Here is a 15,867-nt window from a genome sequence, read left to right as displayed (position 1 = left end):
GATGACTCAAATCTAAACTGTCATGGTTTAAAATACCAAGTGAGATTCAGAGTCACATACTTGCATTCCACCAACAGCCCAATGGTTTGGGGGTTTTTGATAACATATGCTCACACCATATAAAATTCACTCTTTTGCAAAGGTGAGCCATTATATTGTAAATTCCACTCACAATAATTCTGATGTAACTCGTGTGACTCAGTCTATGAGCTGTATTTCAAGATACCCTTAGAACTAGAAACTTAGCCATTCCCCTTGCACTTTTCTAGTTACCAGTTCACCATGAAATTTTGACATATGAATAACCAAAATACATGCACACAAGCTCAGTGATTATTTGATATTAATTTTTTTTTCTCAACATCCCTCTAGCTCTTCTCAACTAAGTTGCCAAAGTGTGAGAGCTACATCTAGAAGCTGACTCACTTAGCCCCACTGCTGTTGAGGTCTTGCTTCTCCATCAGTGATAATTTAGAAAGCTCAGGAGTTCAGTGCCTCTGTATTTTGGGGGAAAGAATATTGACCAGCTGCCCAGGAAACAAAACAGCCCTGGCCAGTCTGAACTCACATACTCAGCAATCCTCTGCTGAAAGTATCTCTGCCTCTGTCATGTGTCAACCACAGATAGCAACGAAGTACCACACAGCCACTTGCTCACTTCCCCACCTGCCATAGGAGAATCAGAAAGAAAAGTAAATTTTGTGGGTTGAGGTGAGTGATGATAACTTTAATCACTTAAAAGAAAAAGAAAATATTAACATAATAATAATTCTAAAGAGAAGACAGGGGTGGCGAGTTCGGGGAGGATGTGTAGAATAGGAAACCCAAGAGAAACAAGTGATGCACCATACATTTGCTCACCACACACCAACCACTGCCCATCCCATCCCTGAGCAGCAAACAGTGGCTCCCAGCCAAATCCCTGCATTTTATATACTGGGCATGACGTTCTATGGTATGGGATATCACTTTGGCCAATTTGGGTCACCTCTCCTGGCTATGCTCCCTCCCAGCTTCTTGTGCACCTAGACAGTGGCAGAGCATGAGACAGTGAAAAGTCTTTGACTCAGAGTAAGTACTACTTAGCAGCAACTAAAACATCAGTGAGTTATCAACATTATTATCATACTAAATCCAAAACACAGCACTGTACCAGCTTCTAAAAAGAAAATTAATTTTATCTGAGCTGCCACCAGGACAATCTCAGTGCGTTTCACCACTTTGTTTCAATCCAGTTACACTAAAATTTTACTGAAAGCAGAGCAGAGCAGAGGACTGTTCACTGCCCTACTGTGAATGAGTGTACCTCAGGATGAGGGGTCTGATCTTCACAGCAGCATGAGCCCCTACAGCTCCTTACCAAGTAGGAAGAGTAGCAGGTGTTCAGTATCTCTGAAATACCAGGTTTTGAAATTAAAGCACATGAATCCTTGAATGACCCCCAAGTGGTGAAGTGGCTCCTGTCATTTTGAGACTTGGAGCCATGTAGAGCATTGTTAGAGATTTGGGAAATGAGTTTTCAGTGCTGGATACAACTATAAAAACATACAGACTGGAATTCGGGTCTTACCTCAAATCCCCTGTTTTACAAATGAACAAAAGCTAACTAACCTGGGACTGAGAAAATTTCATCTCTTGGCAGATGTCTGAAGTATCAGGAGTATCATCAGAGAACGAGAGTGAGAGAGACCTTGTTCGAACAGAGGGTGAAGCTTCAGAGCTGCAGCATTCATCGGTGCCACAGGGTTGTGAAACCAACTCATTTTTGACATCTCACACATGTGCAATTGAAAAGTGAACTTGCAGAAAGGGTTTATTTCAAGAGCTGAGTGAAACTAGCTTGCTCAGTTTGCCGAGTTTTCATGTTAACTTTCTTATATTTTGCTTCATTCAGTTCTATACTCCAGGAGTTTTGCTTTGAGTTTTAGCTTCAAACAAAGCAAAACTGATTGTAAACCAATGTATTTTGACTTTTCATGTTGAAACTATGTCTCACACAGAAAGTTTCAAAAGCCAAAGTGCAGAGTAGTGGTATCCTAGGGTAGCTCAGCCCATGCTCAAGCTGTCAGGGGGCCAGAGACGAGACCTCTCTCCACATACTGATGTTGATGCCTGGCTTTTCTGTGCAGTACCTTGTCTGTATGAAACTACTCAAACCCATCCAATTTTATGTAGTTTTCTTCCAGGAATAATAAACAGAGCAAACCCAGAGCTGTCAGATTACACTAACATTAAATAGTTATAAATTAGTAATTGTTATTTTTAATAGATTTGTTTCTAGCTAGGTCTCACAAGATTATTACAAAGGTTTGTTTAAACAGAAATCAAGAGACACAGATAACACTATTTTCTGCTAAATGAGTGCTGGTTTCTTACCAGAATCTCATCAAATATGATTTGCCAGAATCAGTATGGTAATGTCCAGAAATACCTTCCTGAAGGAAGCTTTCCTTTATTTTAATCACTTTGCACATATATTTTCTTAGTGGCCCTTCAGCCCAATGGTTGACACACTGGATTATTCTTAATAGCCTCAGAAAATCATTTCTATCTAATTTACAGCAGCACTTATTATCATATTTCCATGATCATCATTTAACTTTCCACTATATTAATAACCAAAAATGATTTTACCCAGCAAGAAATCTAAACCCTCCAACCTGACAAAAATATCCCATGCTTATTTCTCTTTCTAACCATCAAAGGTCGCTACGACAACTCTGGGTATCAGCATTTTTCCTGTGTGATTCACTTACACCAAGCAAACCCTCTAGACCTACTTTTTTCCTTTTTTGAATATCTGTTTAACCAATAGGATCAACAGGTCCCCTTCTCTGTGGGTGGCGATAATGTCAGTACACCACTGCTGAAATAACCTTTCTCTATAGGGAAATGGTAACATTTAATTCTTTAAATTTAAACCACATGTATTTTGGTCTCATAACTGCACTCTTTATTACTGCTTTTTGTCATTAATTTGTATCACTAAAAATCTTAATGAAAGCAGTTATTGGAAATGTTAAGGGTAGTAGACATCTAAAATTTGTGTATGAGCTAAAATATTTAAATGGCAACTAAATATTTTACCTTACTATTGTAAACACATTTTCAGAATTACTAATGACACAGCTCTGTGTATGTTCAGTGTAAAGCTGTGTCTCAAAAGAGCTGTTCTTTTCAGGCCGTTTCAGGGGACATAAGCAATGGCTTTCAAACAGTTTCTATCTCTTACCTTCATCTTATCCAGAGACAAAAAGTGTCATTTAAGTCCTGTCTATATGAGACCTCCACCAAGCAGAGCAAATTATGTGTGCATTGACCATATCCAGCTTCCCTCCTGGTATTCTCTGGAAGAGGCACTGCCACTGTATCCAGTCTTTGCATATGTTGCCATTGGGTGACCACAAATATACAGATGGCAGTGCACTAAAAATATTGGTATCTGGGACAAATACTCAGGGACTTCTTGTTCAAACAACATGAACCACAGATTCAATGGTTTACTCAAACCAAATTGTTTCTCAGTAAAATTTAATGCAACTGCAAATATTAAAAAACTAATAGACAGATTAACTCTAAACCTGCAATTACATTAAAAACTGGGAGGGAGGGATGTGGAAAGACTGTATAAAATTTTAAAGTGTTTTCTGCAACCTCTAGAAATTAAACTGTTTATTTAATGTTTACACATATGATTTAGGTAATATTTACATAGTTCTATGATTATAGTCATTGTTTTAACTAAACATTCCATGTTTCATCATAGAGATATATTATTTAAAATGTATAAAACTGTTAACCTTTATGTTGCAAATAACAGAATTTAGACATAAGCACATTATTGTTAGAAAAACTTTTTTTAAAACATATACCAACTCCCAGGTACAAATTTGCACTGCTTTTTTGGTTGTTTTTTTTAATTTGAATTCTGTAGCAAATTCCATAAACTGTATGTTTTACTGCCCAGAATACACTTGAGTTCCCTGGACTAATATTAATAAAAGGAATGTATTTCCTCAGCATGTCTGGGGAAGACTACAGGGGCTGGCAAATTATATTTAAAAAAAATAGTCATCTGAGATGGTTCCATCAACTCCAGAGATATTCTGTGGGCTTGGTCACAGATTTTAGGGTGCTCAGGTTGTAGCTCTCTAAGACTTCCCATAATGTACATTCTTCCCCATTTTGCAATCTTTCAATTAATTCTCAATCCATAAACTTTATTTGGTGAAAACATTAAAATGCCATTATACCCTTCTTAAGGGTCAAACCACTCTGAGTTCTCTGTAGGAGTTTTCTTCCACCTTCATTCAAGCTCAGATCCCCAGTGATCAGTGAAATGAATGACACCAAGAGGGTATCAGTTTCTTGTTTCAAACAACTATTGCAGCTGTGTTTTGGGGGTTCATCCAGAAAAAGATTGAAAAACATTAAAAAAAAGGACATGAAAACAGTTCTGCTTCACTCGCAAATTATAACATTAATAATGTAAATTACTAAATCAGATTTTATGATCCCTTTCTAAGTCACTTTCCATCATGATTTTTTCTGTAACAGTTCCATTTTTTTAACTTCTGCAGAAGATAGTCCAAATTCCTATTGATCATAATGCTAGTAAGTGATTTTAAAAAGCTCATAGGAAAGTGTTCTTTGTCTACACAATCCTAATTAATGCCTGTGGTGAATTTTATCCAGAATTCACTACCTTTACCTTTCACTACCAATAATTTTATTCTAACATGAGTTATATATTTCATGCATATAGAATAAATAATTTTTATGTATTATATGAGGTGAATTACTCTTGTTATAAAATAACAATTCAGAAATGCTCAGCCCCACATTATACAAGGTGCTTAATTTCCCTCTGACCATCAAAACTGGATCTGATTAACTTAAGTTTCTAACTGTGTATGCAATTATTGCAAGTACTTCTTTAATTCCCTCTATTTGAATGTCCTGGTAACTAAAAAAACTGCTTTCTTCAGCACGGTTAGTTGGGTACATCATGCCCAAAACTGAGGAATTAAGTTTCCTTTTGCCAGACTCCCAATGGTTTTCAACATGATGAGAAGCCCCAGGACCTTTTTGTGGTGCATACACTCAACAATACCAGCTCCCAGTTCACACACAGATTCAGCTCAGCCACCATAATTCAAAACAGACTCTTGATAGCATCCCATTGAACACAGTAACTCTACCTGTTAGATACGAAATTACTTTCCTGTCTCTATGTTTTGTTAAACTGAAATAAAACACTTTAGATGGAATTACATTCACAGATACAGTATCTTCAGTTTTGTTAAGCATTTGTAGAGGCATATTATCTTTTACAGTAGTTTTCTGAAGGAGAAATTCAGGTGCCTAAAAGAAGGTGCCTAATGCCTGCTAGAATACCCTGAAGTATCCGGGGTATCTGTGCAGGGCTGGCATGATGTGTGATCTACAGTAGACTTTTGACCTTTGACAAAAGACCACACCTTTGAACTGTCAGTGAGAGACCAGGTGAGATCCCCAGGGGCTCTAGAATGGCACAGGAGGTCTATGTTTAGGCACATGTATTTTTTCTAAAATTAATAAAATAAATAAAATTAAAAAGCAATAGAGACTAAACAGAATTTTATATTATTTCACTTCACTAAAAACATGGGGGAAAATAGCAAAAACCCCAAAGAAATAGTTTTGTCTACATTTCACTGTTTACTGTATAAAAACCTGCTGGAGATCACCACTGCTTGTTATCTAGATCCTATAAAGTCCATAATGAACTACTCACATTCAAAATACTTTCATACGTTCTGACTTGAAATTTTAGAATACCACTACATTTTCAAAGTAGAGGTTTCAGCTATTTTAGGGTGAAGGTTTTAATTCTAAGTTTATACACTCTTTTTTCTCATTCAGCAACTGAGTGTTTGATACTGTTCTCAAAAACAGCATTGTGGCATTTATGGATAAATAACTTCTTAGAAAAGACATGGCTGCCTGTAGTACAATTATTCTGCATCACTTTGTTGCAAATACAAATTCTAAAAATGCAAAATTAAATCCCACTTCAATGTGCTCCTTGCAGCCAAGACTTGGAGCTTGTTCTCATATTTTTCCTCAAGCAAATTTCCCCTGGATTCCAGGAAGAAGCATCACATCACAGTAGCAAAGAGTCCTTTGTAGTAACACTTCTAGAAATGGCTGAGGAGAAAATAAACCTGGCTGAACCAGTCATATGGAAGATGATCATGATGAAGTCACCAGAAAGAAAATAGATACAGGGCGAAGATGTATCAGGTGAAATATTTCCAGTAGGGTGTGGAAGCTGTTGTATTAATGTTGTATGCAAGGCAAAAATGAAGGATGCACCCTTCTGCTTGCCTTTGTTTAAAGTAGATCAATTTAACTTAAAGTAATGCTGGGGGATGGAAAATGAGCTTCTGGAAGAAAACTATGCAAATTGTATTTGTTCAGTCTAGAATGCTCAGGCCCAAACCTCTCAGCTACATGCTGATGCAAATGCTAGGAGAAAAAAATATTTAATGAAAAAGGACAATATATATACAAGGGATCTGGATAGATTTAAATTTTAAATCATCAGAGATGTGATGGGTTTGAACAAACTTTCGGCAGCATACAGGGTAGACAAGGCACCTCCTGCATGGATTTCACAGTAAGTTCGTTTTTAACAGCCAGAAGACTAGATTTGATAGACCACGAGCCCTCAGCAATGAACCAGCAAGGTCTTGGTTCTTTACAACTCAGCCATAGCTTCCTCACTGTGACTGTGAGAAAACAAAAGGTCTCTACATATTAAAGAAGGTTGCAGCTAACACCCAGAAGAACACTTAAAGGAAAACATAAATAAGAGACATTAAAATTATTAGGAAATTATTTTCTGCTTGAGGCTCATTTATGGAGTAGAAAGTTAAATACTACTTTTGGTTATTTCAGGCTAAATTCCAAATTTTTCTACTGATTTCAGTTGCTTCAGTGATATTACTTCAAGTTTACCTTGAAGTAAATGCGATCTGAATTCAAGACCTTAATTCTTTGTTTTTTCTGGGAAGATTGATGAATATTGCTGATTTTATAGTTGGAGGGGTAAGAAAGCAGTGGTAAACACATCACAGAGAACAGTAAAAAGCAGAAGACATAGGTTTGCCTTACCCATCGCCTGCCTTTTTTTGCTTATAGGTCAGGATAACACACTGCACAAAGATTATTAAAAAATGCAAACCAGTCAGCTTTCATTTGGTTTTAATTTGGAGTAAAGTATCCTTCAAAAGCTGTATTTTAAGTAAACTTTTTTCCTTCTTTGTCACAGCCAAATTCTCCAGTTCAGGAATTTACAATATTTTCCTTTTTCCAGAATGACACCTGCTGGTGGGAGAAGCATGGATGAATTGCAGACACTTTATGGGTCTCATTGCAGCTAACCTGACATATTCTCTTAGCATGCTCATCACCTGTGTCCAAGTCAATTATTGCAAACAAAGATTTGGAAATTGTAAAGGTCCTATAAGGAGTGTGTTGTAGAAGTAATATTGTTTTCCAACGTGATTTAATATTTGCACTTAATAAACCACAAAGCTACCTACTACTAAGACAACGCTTCCATGATGTTTCAGTTTTGGGAAGCCCACAGCATTAAAATATCAGATTGAGGTGAAAGGCAGTAGGAAACTCTCCTTATCCTATGCAAAAAGCTGCTGCGCTGCTTCAAACGCTCGATTGCAAGTAAAACCAGCTGCTAGTGCAACTATTGGTGCTTAATATCCTGAAAGATTAGCATGTCAAAGAGAAGCACTGTGCACATGTTCCTGACTCAGTATAGGGGGACACACAGCTATGAGAGACAGAAAGCAAGTTGTACCTTTGCCAAAACTGTGACAGATACTGCTCAATACACCAGGCAGCCCTAGGCTCTAATGGGCTTCCATATTCATAGCTCCTCTGCTGCCTGGATCTATTGCCACAGCATCCCCTACAGCTAAATCAGAGTCAGACCTGAGCTTTTGATGCTTCCAACACACTTACGGCAATATTTCTAAAAGTGATTTCCAATGCTAAGAACAATGTACAATTTTATTTCCTTTTTCTCAGCTGTTAACTACCTACAGGCTTCTATAAAGGTAAGCAGAAGCGTAAGGTGCTCAGAACCCTGAAGAAGACCCTGAAGCTGGACTCCAAACTGTATGCTTTAAACATGACTTACAAAGAAATTGTTGTGGATAAAATGCCCAGTTATAAAGAAAACTATTAGAGATAAAATACAGAATTAGAATTCAAAGAAATCTTTTGAATTATTTACAAGTACATAGGCAAATATAAACATTCAAATGTGTTCCCCTTGGATGAATTATTAATATATAGGTATTGCTATGGCATACCTTATTGTAACATCAGAAGGCACACTTTCTTATTGATTACATTGGCTTGCTGATGGTGTTAGGCTGCAACTTGGGAGCCTTAGCTTCTGTTCCTGGATTCACCAGTGGCCTCCTCTATGGCTTTGAGAGATAACTTCAGAACTCTGTCCCTTCAGTTCTCCCATCTATGAAAAGAAGATAACATTGTATTACTCTAATGGTTAAAAGATTGATTTCTAAAAATTGCTTTTATTTTGGTAAATGCAAATACATGAAAAGGGAGTACCTTTCTGTAAACTCACTTGTAAATATAAGACACATGAGACTGTTTCAAAAGATAGTTTACATCTGGAGAGTTTTCTTAAACATATTTATTGCAAAGTTGATCAGAATTTCAGTCCTACCTATGGTTGTATGCACTTCTGTTTATAGTTTCCTTATTATATGTCTGTTTGCCACATATATAATTGTGACTATCAAAGCCTGGAAACATCTTAACTGTGCTTTATCCTCCTTAACCTTCTTAAAAAAGCAGTGACTTCACAAAGATCCCAGCTGTATCCCAAAGCCTTCCGAGCAGTCCAGGGTAAGCACTTTGCTGCAAACAGCAGCAGGCTGGAAGCAGAAAGACTGACCTAACCCCCAAATCTGTGACAGCCTGCACAGCCCCATGAGGTTTGAGCTAGTTGAAATGCAAAGAGTAAATTGCTGAAAAAACGCTTGTTCAAATATATTCCTCCTTTTTAGTGGCGGAGTCTGAGAAGCTTTGCAGAAACATGTTTTCTAGCTGCTTCCACTTAACTCAAGGAGTGTCTCCTTGAGCACATCATTATCAACAATTGACCATGACTGTCTCAGTTCTCTGCTAGAATCCAGCAAAAAGACACTTCTAATCCCAAAGTAATAGCACTGCTTTTCTTCTAAGACCAGAGGTCAGCTTGAGTTTTGATCTCAGGTTACCACTCACCCTTAAGCAGTTGTTACAGTTTTTAATGCTATGCATGGTGAATGAAATGCATGCATGGGATAGAAACAGTCTGGGATTCAAATAAACCTCTGCACAAGGATGAGGGCTCTGAATCTGGCCACATTTTTCTGCTCTCTCCACTCTACTTATTGGACTCACATGGCACAGAATAAACTTTTCTTGTCCCGTTCTTTTTATTCCTAACTTCAACCTTATAAGCCTTGCTCAATGAATTGTGAGATGCGTGTGATTGCCATAGACCCATCCCACTCTTACTCAGCAGCTATTAGGAAACTGGTTTGGACCAGAGCACTGCAGCTGCAATGTGTTTAAGCACTCTCATCACTTCTGGTAATGTGTTTCCCGTATAATTTCCCATAGAAGTCCTCTCATCCCTTCCCCCACCAAGCAGCATATGCCCCTTGACAAGTCACAGCTCATCCAAACTCCCTTAGCTGACCACACTATGACCAAGAAGCTCCTCCTTAAAGGCATTCTGGTTTCAGCTGACCTCCTCAGGGACAGCCATGGGCTCTGCAGAAATGACCTCTACATCAAAGTTAAACATTAATTTTTAACTGATCCATAAAGAACAAGAAATAGCCATGAATAATACTATGGCTCAACTTTCTCCGTAGTTTTGCACGTGTAGCTTTTCTTCCTCCTGTAACCAGCTTACTCCAACTTGGGTTGATTCTGTACTTCTAAGAGTACTTTCTTCCCATCAAAATAAAGGTCCTTACCTTCCTCTCTTTGTCTCAAGCTTTCCTTATTTGTCTTACCCACATAACTGCTGTATTTGTAAAGGACTTTATCAGCATGCACCTTTTCACTTGCCTCTCTCATAAAAATTAATTCCCTGCCTACCATAGTCCTTTGCAGTCAAGTCAAAGAGAGGGAACTGCTTATCCCTAGGGCACAGTAACTTCTTTAGGCTGCACAGACACCATGCAGCCACTTCTCAGTGATCAAGTATTTGTCCCACAAGGATGAATACCAGCTAACTTATATAAGTTTTAGGAATGTCACTTACTTTATATTGGTCTGAAGAGGTCTGGAAGACTCACATTAACAACTGAGAAGTGTGTCCATTTCTTCAGAGTACTAAAGGCTGATGAGTGTTGGGAGTCTCCAGTGTGCAAGGGGAGACGTGCAGGAGCAACACTAGGAAGTGAAATGCTGCATAGGGAACCAGAGCTCATGGAAACCTGAACCAACCCATCAGTCTGCACTTGTGTTTGTGGGACACATCTGATCACAGACAGATCACCATCTCACCATCCCTGAGGAAAGCTCACTGTGTTCTTTCTGGGGCAGAGAGTATCCCTGTCCAGATCACAGGGCAGCAGAGGAGGTGTACACTGCTATTTCCTTCCCTTTGGAAATTGTTAGTGCTACACAGGAGTTTGACTGCCAAAAGTGATACAGATTCGAAACCACAACAGTTTCCCTGTGCAGTGGAAGTAAGAAGGTTCCTGAGTGTTGCATATTTTTGTATTTCTACTTGTAGCAGTCTTTTTTTAGCTTTCCACACTGTTTCCCTTTCTCTGAGTTTTTTGTCATTTTACAGTCCTACTCTAAACACCAGAATTACATGGTTCTCCATCTAAAGACATATACTTTCAGGCAAAATGTCATATATTTTAAACTGTGGTAAGAGCAAAGCAAGAGAATCCACACTGTGAGTGCCTTCTGCTTCTGCACAGGACTGCTAACACCGCAGACTGCACAGGGTATCATGTCAGTCCATGGGGAAAAAAAAGCATGATTACCTAACTCAAACTAGCAGGTAAACTTGATAAAGAATTGCTGCTTCACTACTTTTCTCCTCCTTACGTTTCCCCTACTTCCAAATTTGAGTCAAAACTAAGTCTGAGAAGTCATTTGGTGAACTATTTTATCTACCATGTTTACAGGTACCTTGAGAAATAGGTCCCTACTTCTGCACACCTTCCTCTAACCTACATCTAGCAAGTCTAAGTCTCATATAGACACATAATTTCCAGTTGTTATTTCTCTAATTGTACTACAGAGATCTCTGCCCATGCCTAGACTATAAAGATGAACTAAGGGCTACAGCAGCCATCTCTTTTACTAACTTTTCCAAGTATTTTGGACACATACAAATTTTGTCTTAGGCCAGCAATAAATACTACTAATTACGTTTTTTTCTGAGGAAGAATTTGTGACACACTGGGTTTTTTGAGAGAGACAGTATGCAATGTTTCCAGGTCACTCCCAAAGCAATTGCATCACTGGACAGCACAAACCCCAGGGCTGCTGGATTTGTGGCTGCCCAGACACTGGGATACCTCAAAAAACCCAGCCTCCTGTGAAGCCCTGGGGAAGGATAACCTGAAGAGGCAGCAGCCTGTGGATTCAGCAGTCTTGGAGAGGCAGATCAGAAAGGTCTGATCCTTCACCAGGAAGCCAGAGAGCTGCTAGCCCACTGCATGGACAAGGTGCCGGGGGAGACTTAGGGGCAGGAGGGAATAGAATTTACTCCCTTTGGTGGTGTAGCTTTCATCCAACTTAAGAGGTGACTTTATCCATTTCACTATTTATTACCTCACCAGCAGTCTTTTCACCCCAGAAGAGACCCAAGGGCTGGCTGGTGGGAGCAGCTGGGGCAGGGCAGCAGTCTCTCAGTTCACCTCCCTCTGAAGCTCCAGTGGAGCTGATGAACCCCAGGGACACTATTTCCACCCTGCACAAGTGGCATTTTCCAACTGAGAATGGTCCCAATCAAAAACTTGTGACGAAGTCTTTTCTGCAGCTCTACCAACTCCAGTTACCAAAAAATATTTAAATCTTTCACAAGCATTAAGAGTGTGAAGCAAGATCAGTATTTCAGCCACCAAATGAGTAATATCTAAAGCAGACTCAACAAGAAGCTTGTGGGAACTTTTGTCTAGTGTTATTTACTACTACAAATTAGTTACCAGATCTAGCTTGTTCAGACTGCTGTGCTCATTACATTAACACAAAAAAAAGCTGAATTATGGGAGTCTTTTTTCTGTTGTGGTGTACTGTCACACACTTTCACTAACACAATACAAAAATGATGCCTGGGATTACAATAGCATGATGGAAACTTTCTACTACACTTCAGGGAACCTTAAGGGAAAACATGTACATATGTGCTACAGATATTACGTGCATTTCCAGGAACCTTGTCAAAATGGATCACATGAAAAAAACAAGACTATTGGGAAGAAAACTGCTTCATCAACTTCTTTCATTACTCATACCATAGGGCAGACGTAAGATCAAAACCAAAAGCATCATTTTCGAAAGCCTTTTGAAAATTTGGCTTGATTTCCTACCTTGTCACCTTCATGAGCCACAGAGAGAATGAGCAGTCTGTGATCTTATGAGAAGGAAAACACAACGTAAAGTATCAATGGGGTTCAGGATTATGTCCAAATATTGAATTGTTTAATTCAAGAACAAACCACATTGTACTTTTCTTATGCATCTGCAAAGAGAATAGGATATGATGAAACAGAAAATTCTCCTTGTGGTTTTGTGTATATCATCCTTGCTACTTTCATAATTAGAGGACATAGGCTACCATTAAAGTCAATTGCAAAGTTCCCACTGACTTCAGTAGATGTAAACCAGATTTTAATATTATGCTTTTCAGTTTTCTTGAGGTTTAAACACCTCATAAAATAAATTTACAGATGAACTAGTAAATGTACACTTACAAAGAAACCTCCTAAGGAGTCCCTGAAGCCATATTTTTAAATGCTGCTATTCATTCAGTTTATGTCAGACAGACTAAGGGACTGTCAAACATGGGTGTATAGATCAAGAACAGCAATAAGAAATATCAAAAATATATTCCAGAAATATAATTTCAAAAATACAGTTTGATACATTTGACAAAACAAAAGAGGGGTTTCCATTATGTGACATATTTCACAAGCTCAGAAAACCCTATCTATTTATCTGCCTATCCATTTCACTGATCTAGAAATGAAAACATGTACAGTATATGCAGCAAGGGTTTTTTCCCAAGAACCCCTTCAAAACCACTCACATAAAAATGCAAGAAAGGCTAATTGAGAAAAAGTGTGTGGGGTGAGAGTCTAACTGAAGAGACATCAGAAATACTACCATCCAGAACTGATGTTTTCTTCTATAGAACTATGTGGCCATTGGGCATAATTTTTGATCTTGCAGACTTTCCACATGTAAAACTCCAATTGACTTCAGTACAAATGATTGAACTTCAGAACCTAATTAAGCCTGCTGAGGCTGCCTGAACATTGCAATGAAGAGGCAAGGATGTTGACCAGCTCTCCAGACCAGACTTCAACTACCTAAACCTGGAGATCTTGTTGTCTTTCTCTAACATGCTGTACTTCATTCAGAAAATACCTTGCACCTTCTCAAGAACTGCAGTTAGCATCCACCAGTCCTCCTCAGGGCTTCTTCATCTCCAGAACAGATCCATGCTAGATATAGGGATGGGAAAAAACACAGTTTAATCACAAAACTAAAATGAGGGTTTATTTCCATTATGTGCATCATATCCACAGAAACCCATCAATTATAATGGTGCCTTCAGGCCTACACACACTAATAGAGAAATGGACAGCAAAGAACCACAGAACCATGGACTAATTTAGGTTGGGAAGGACCTCAGAAGGTCGTGTGGTCCCACCCCCAGCTCAAAGTAGGACTAATTTCACCATTAGGTGTGGTTGCTCAGGGCCTTGTTAAGGTTGTCCAACTCTCTATGTGCATTCAGACTAGTGGCAAAGAGGAGCCATCCTGGAGGCTTGCCAACAGCACACAAACCAAAATTAGGGAACCCTAAGATGCATTCCAGATCAAGAGGGACAAGTTCCCGACTACTGGTTCCACTGCATAGCATCCCTGCAGCTCAAAGTAATGCCCAGGGGCAATACTGCAGGGGTTGCCTCTGTTTTGGCCTCTGGCGCACCCAGCTAGTGACTGCTCAGTCATTCTGTGAGGACAGGGTATGGAAAGTCTGATCACGGGAAGAAGCGGTGCAAGGCGGAGAAAATGAAATCTCTGGAAATATTTGCTGGTAGACTTTAGTAAATCTCCATGGGACATTTGGTAACTGTGTTTTTTTCCATGTCTTGAAACAGTCGACCAAACTTGAAAGGCTTTGTGAGGATGGCAAAAGGTGCATACCTGATTCAAAGGCAGATGTTTGCCTTTGATCAAAAAATACAGGGGTCAGACTATTTTTTTTACATAAGCAGGAAACCTAGCCACCTTCTTATAAATAGTTCAATCACTTTTCAATTAAAAAATTTAAAAACCTAGAGACTGACATTTGATAAAAATAATTTTAGCCAATATACATTAATATTCACAAAGCCCTAGGAAAAAATCTAAACCAAAATATTATAACAGGAAGCACTAGGAGACCTTCATCATGGCCAGAGCTGCCCATACTGCCTGTAATATTGCTTGTTAAGCACTTTGGAATCCTTAGAAGTGAACAGAACCACATCACTGAAGCTATGGGACTGCATTTCTCTGCTTCCCATTTCTGCTGCAGCATCTTAATTATTGTTGTTAAAAACCGCAGCTGGTTGGTGGGAGCACCAATCAACTATGTTTTCCTCCGGAACTAAAGTCCAGGAAAATAAAAAATTCTGAATATGCATTGCATCAAGATCAAAGACAAATTCTGAAGTTTGTTTCCAGAGAAAATGCTGGTGCACTCAAGCCACATTAATGCAAAGGGAAGGGAGTGCCAAAGGACGAAAGCACTCCACAAATACAGCTGCAATTCTATGAAGTCAGAGCAAGCAGCTCCTTGCCCACAAGATGAGGTAAGTAAGGGATGGAGTGTAACAGCCTACATGACACAAATGGATCTTGTTGCTCTAACTATCTGGGCTGGCAGGTCCCAAAACTAACAATATTAAACATATCATACACACAGCTTTTGTATTCAGTTTGGATTTTATTTTACAGTTCTAAATTCTGATTTTTAAAGAGCATTCTTTCTACCATTACTATTAAGGAGCTATTTTTTTCTGAGTTTCCAGTATGCAATGTCACTAGCTGGTAAGGGATCACTGTCATACTCAGCAGAAAATTTGCTTCTGATTTCAGAGAAGCCAGGTTTCACTCCACAAGAAATCAAGGTAAACAGGAAATAATGCTCATTTCATTCAATTAAATAGTAAAGCTCACAAGTTTTCAGGGTCTCAGTCCACAGATATTTCCATTCTCTGTGAATAAAAACACAGTTGGGAGAATATGTAACATAATGTACAAAAAAAGGTGCTGCAACACAGAGTGAGACAAGGGGGCCAAAGCCGTAAATTCCTTCCATCAACATGGTAATCTGTATTTGTAAAAGGCCAGTACTGAGCAGGCAGTGAAAACAGAAATGCATAACCACATCACATCATTCCACTGCCAAAAACATTCATACTAATTTCCACCATCAAACACACACTATGAATACTTTAAGGTTTTTTTAACCAATCCTACTTATAAAAACAAAATCCTCAAGATGGTGTAACTTCATATTTTCATATT

The 15,867-nt window shown here is 38.7% G+C and overlaps 1 long non-coding RNA gene across 11 annotated transcripts in view; it reads right to left on the bottom strand.

The window, feature by feature from the left end:
- Positions 1-15,867, bottom strand: part of LOC139670248 (uncharacterized) — a 201,297-nt gene that overhangs the window by 110,495 nt on the left and 74,935 nt on the right. For 7 of the 11 annotated variants that reach the window (XR_011697457.1, XR_011697451.1, XR_011697453.1 and 4 more), the window contains 3 exons: positions 15,517-15,554; positions 13,714-13,790; positions 8,382-8,545 (listed from right to left, as the gene is read on the bottom strand). This is a non-coding gene — a long non-coding RNA (uncharacterized lncRNA). Of the gene's footprint in view, positions 1-568; positions 667-8,381; positions 8,546-12,653; positions 12,806-13,713; positions 13,791-15,516; positions 15,555-15,867 lie in introns of all 11 variants that reach the window. The other 4 variants (XR_011697446.1, XR_011697449.1, XR_011697450.1 and 1 more) reach the window with 4 other exon arrangements.

The sequence above is a fragment of the Pithys albifrons genome, chromosome 1 (assembly GCF_047495875.1).
Source record: "Pithys albifrons albifrons isolate INPA30051 chromosome 1, PitAlb_v1, whole genome shotgun sequence".
NCBI lineage: Eukaryota > Metazoa > Chordata > Aves > Passeriformes > Thamnophilidae > Pithys > Pithys albifrons.
This window is presented reverse-complemented; position numbering and strand designations above follow the sequence as displayed.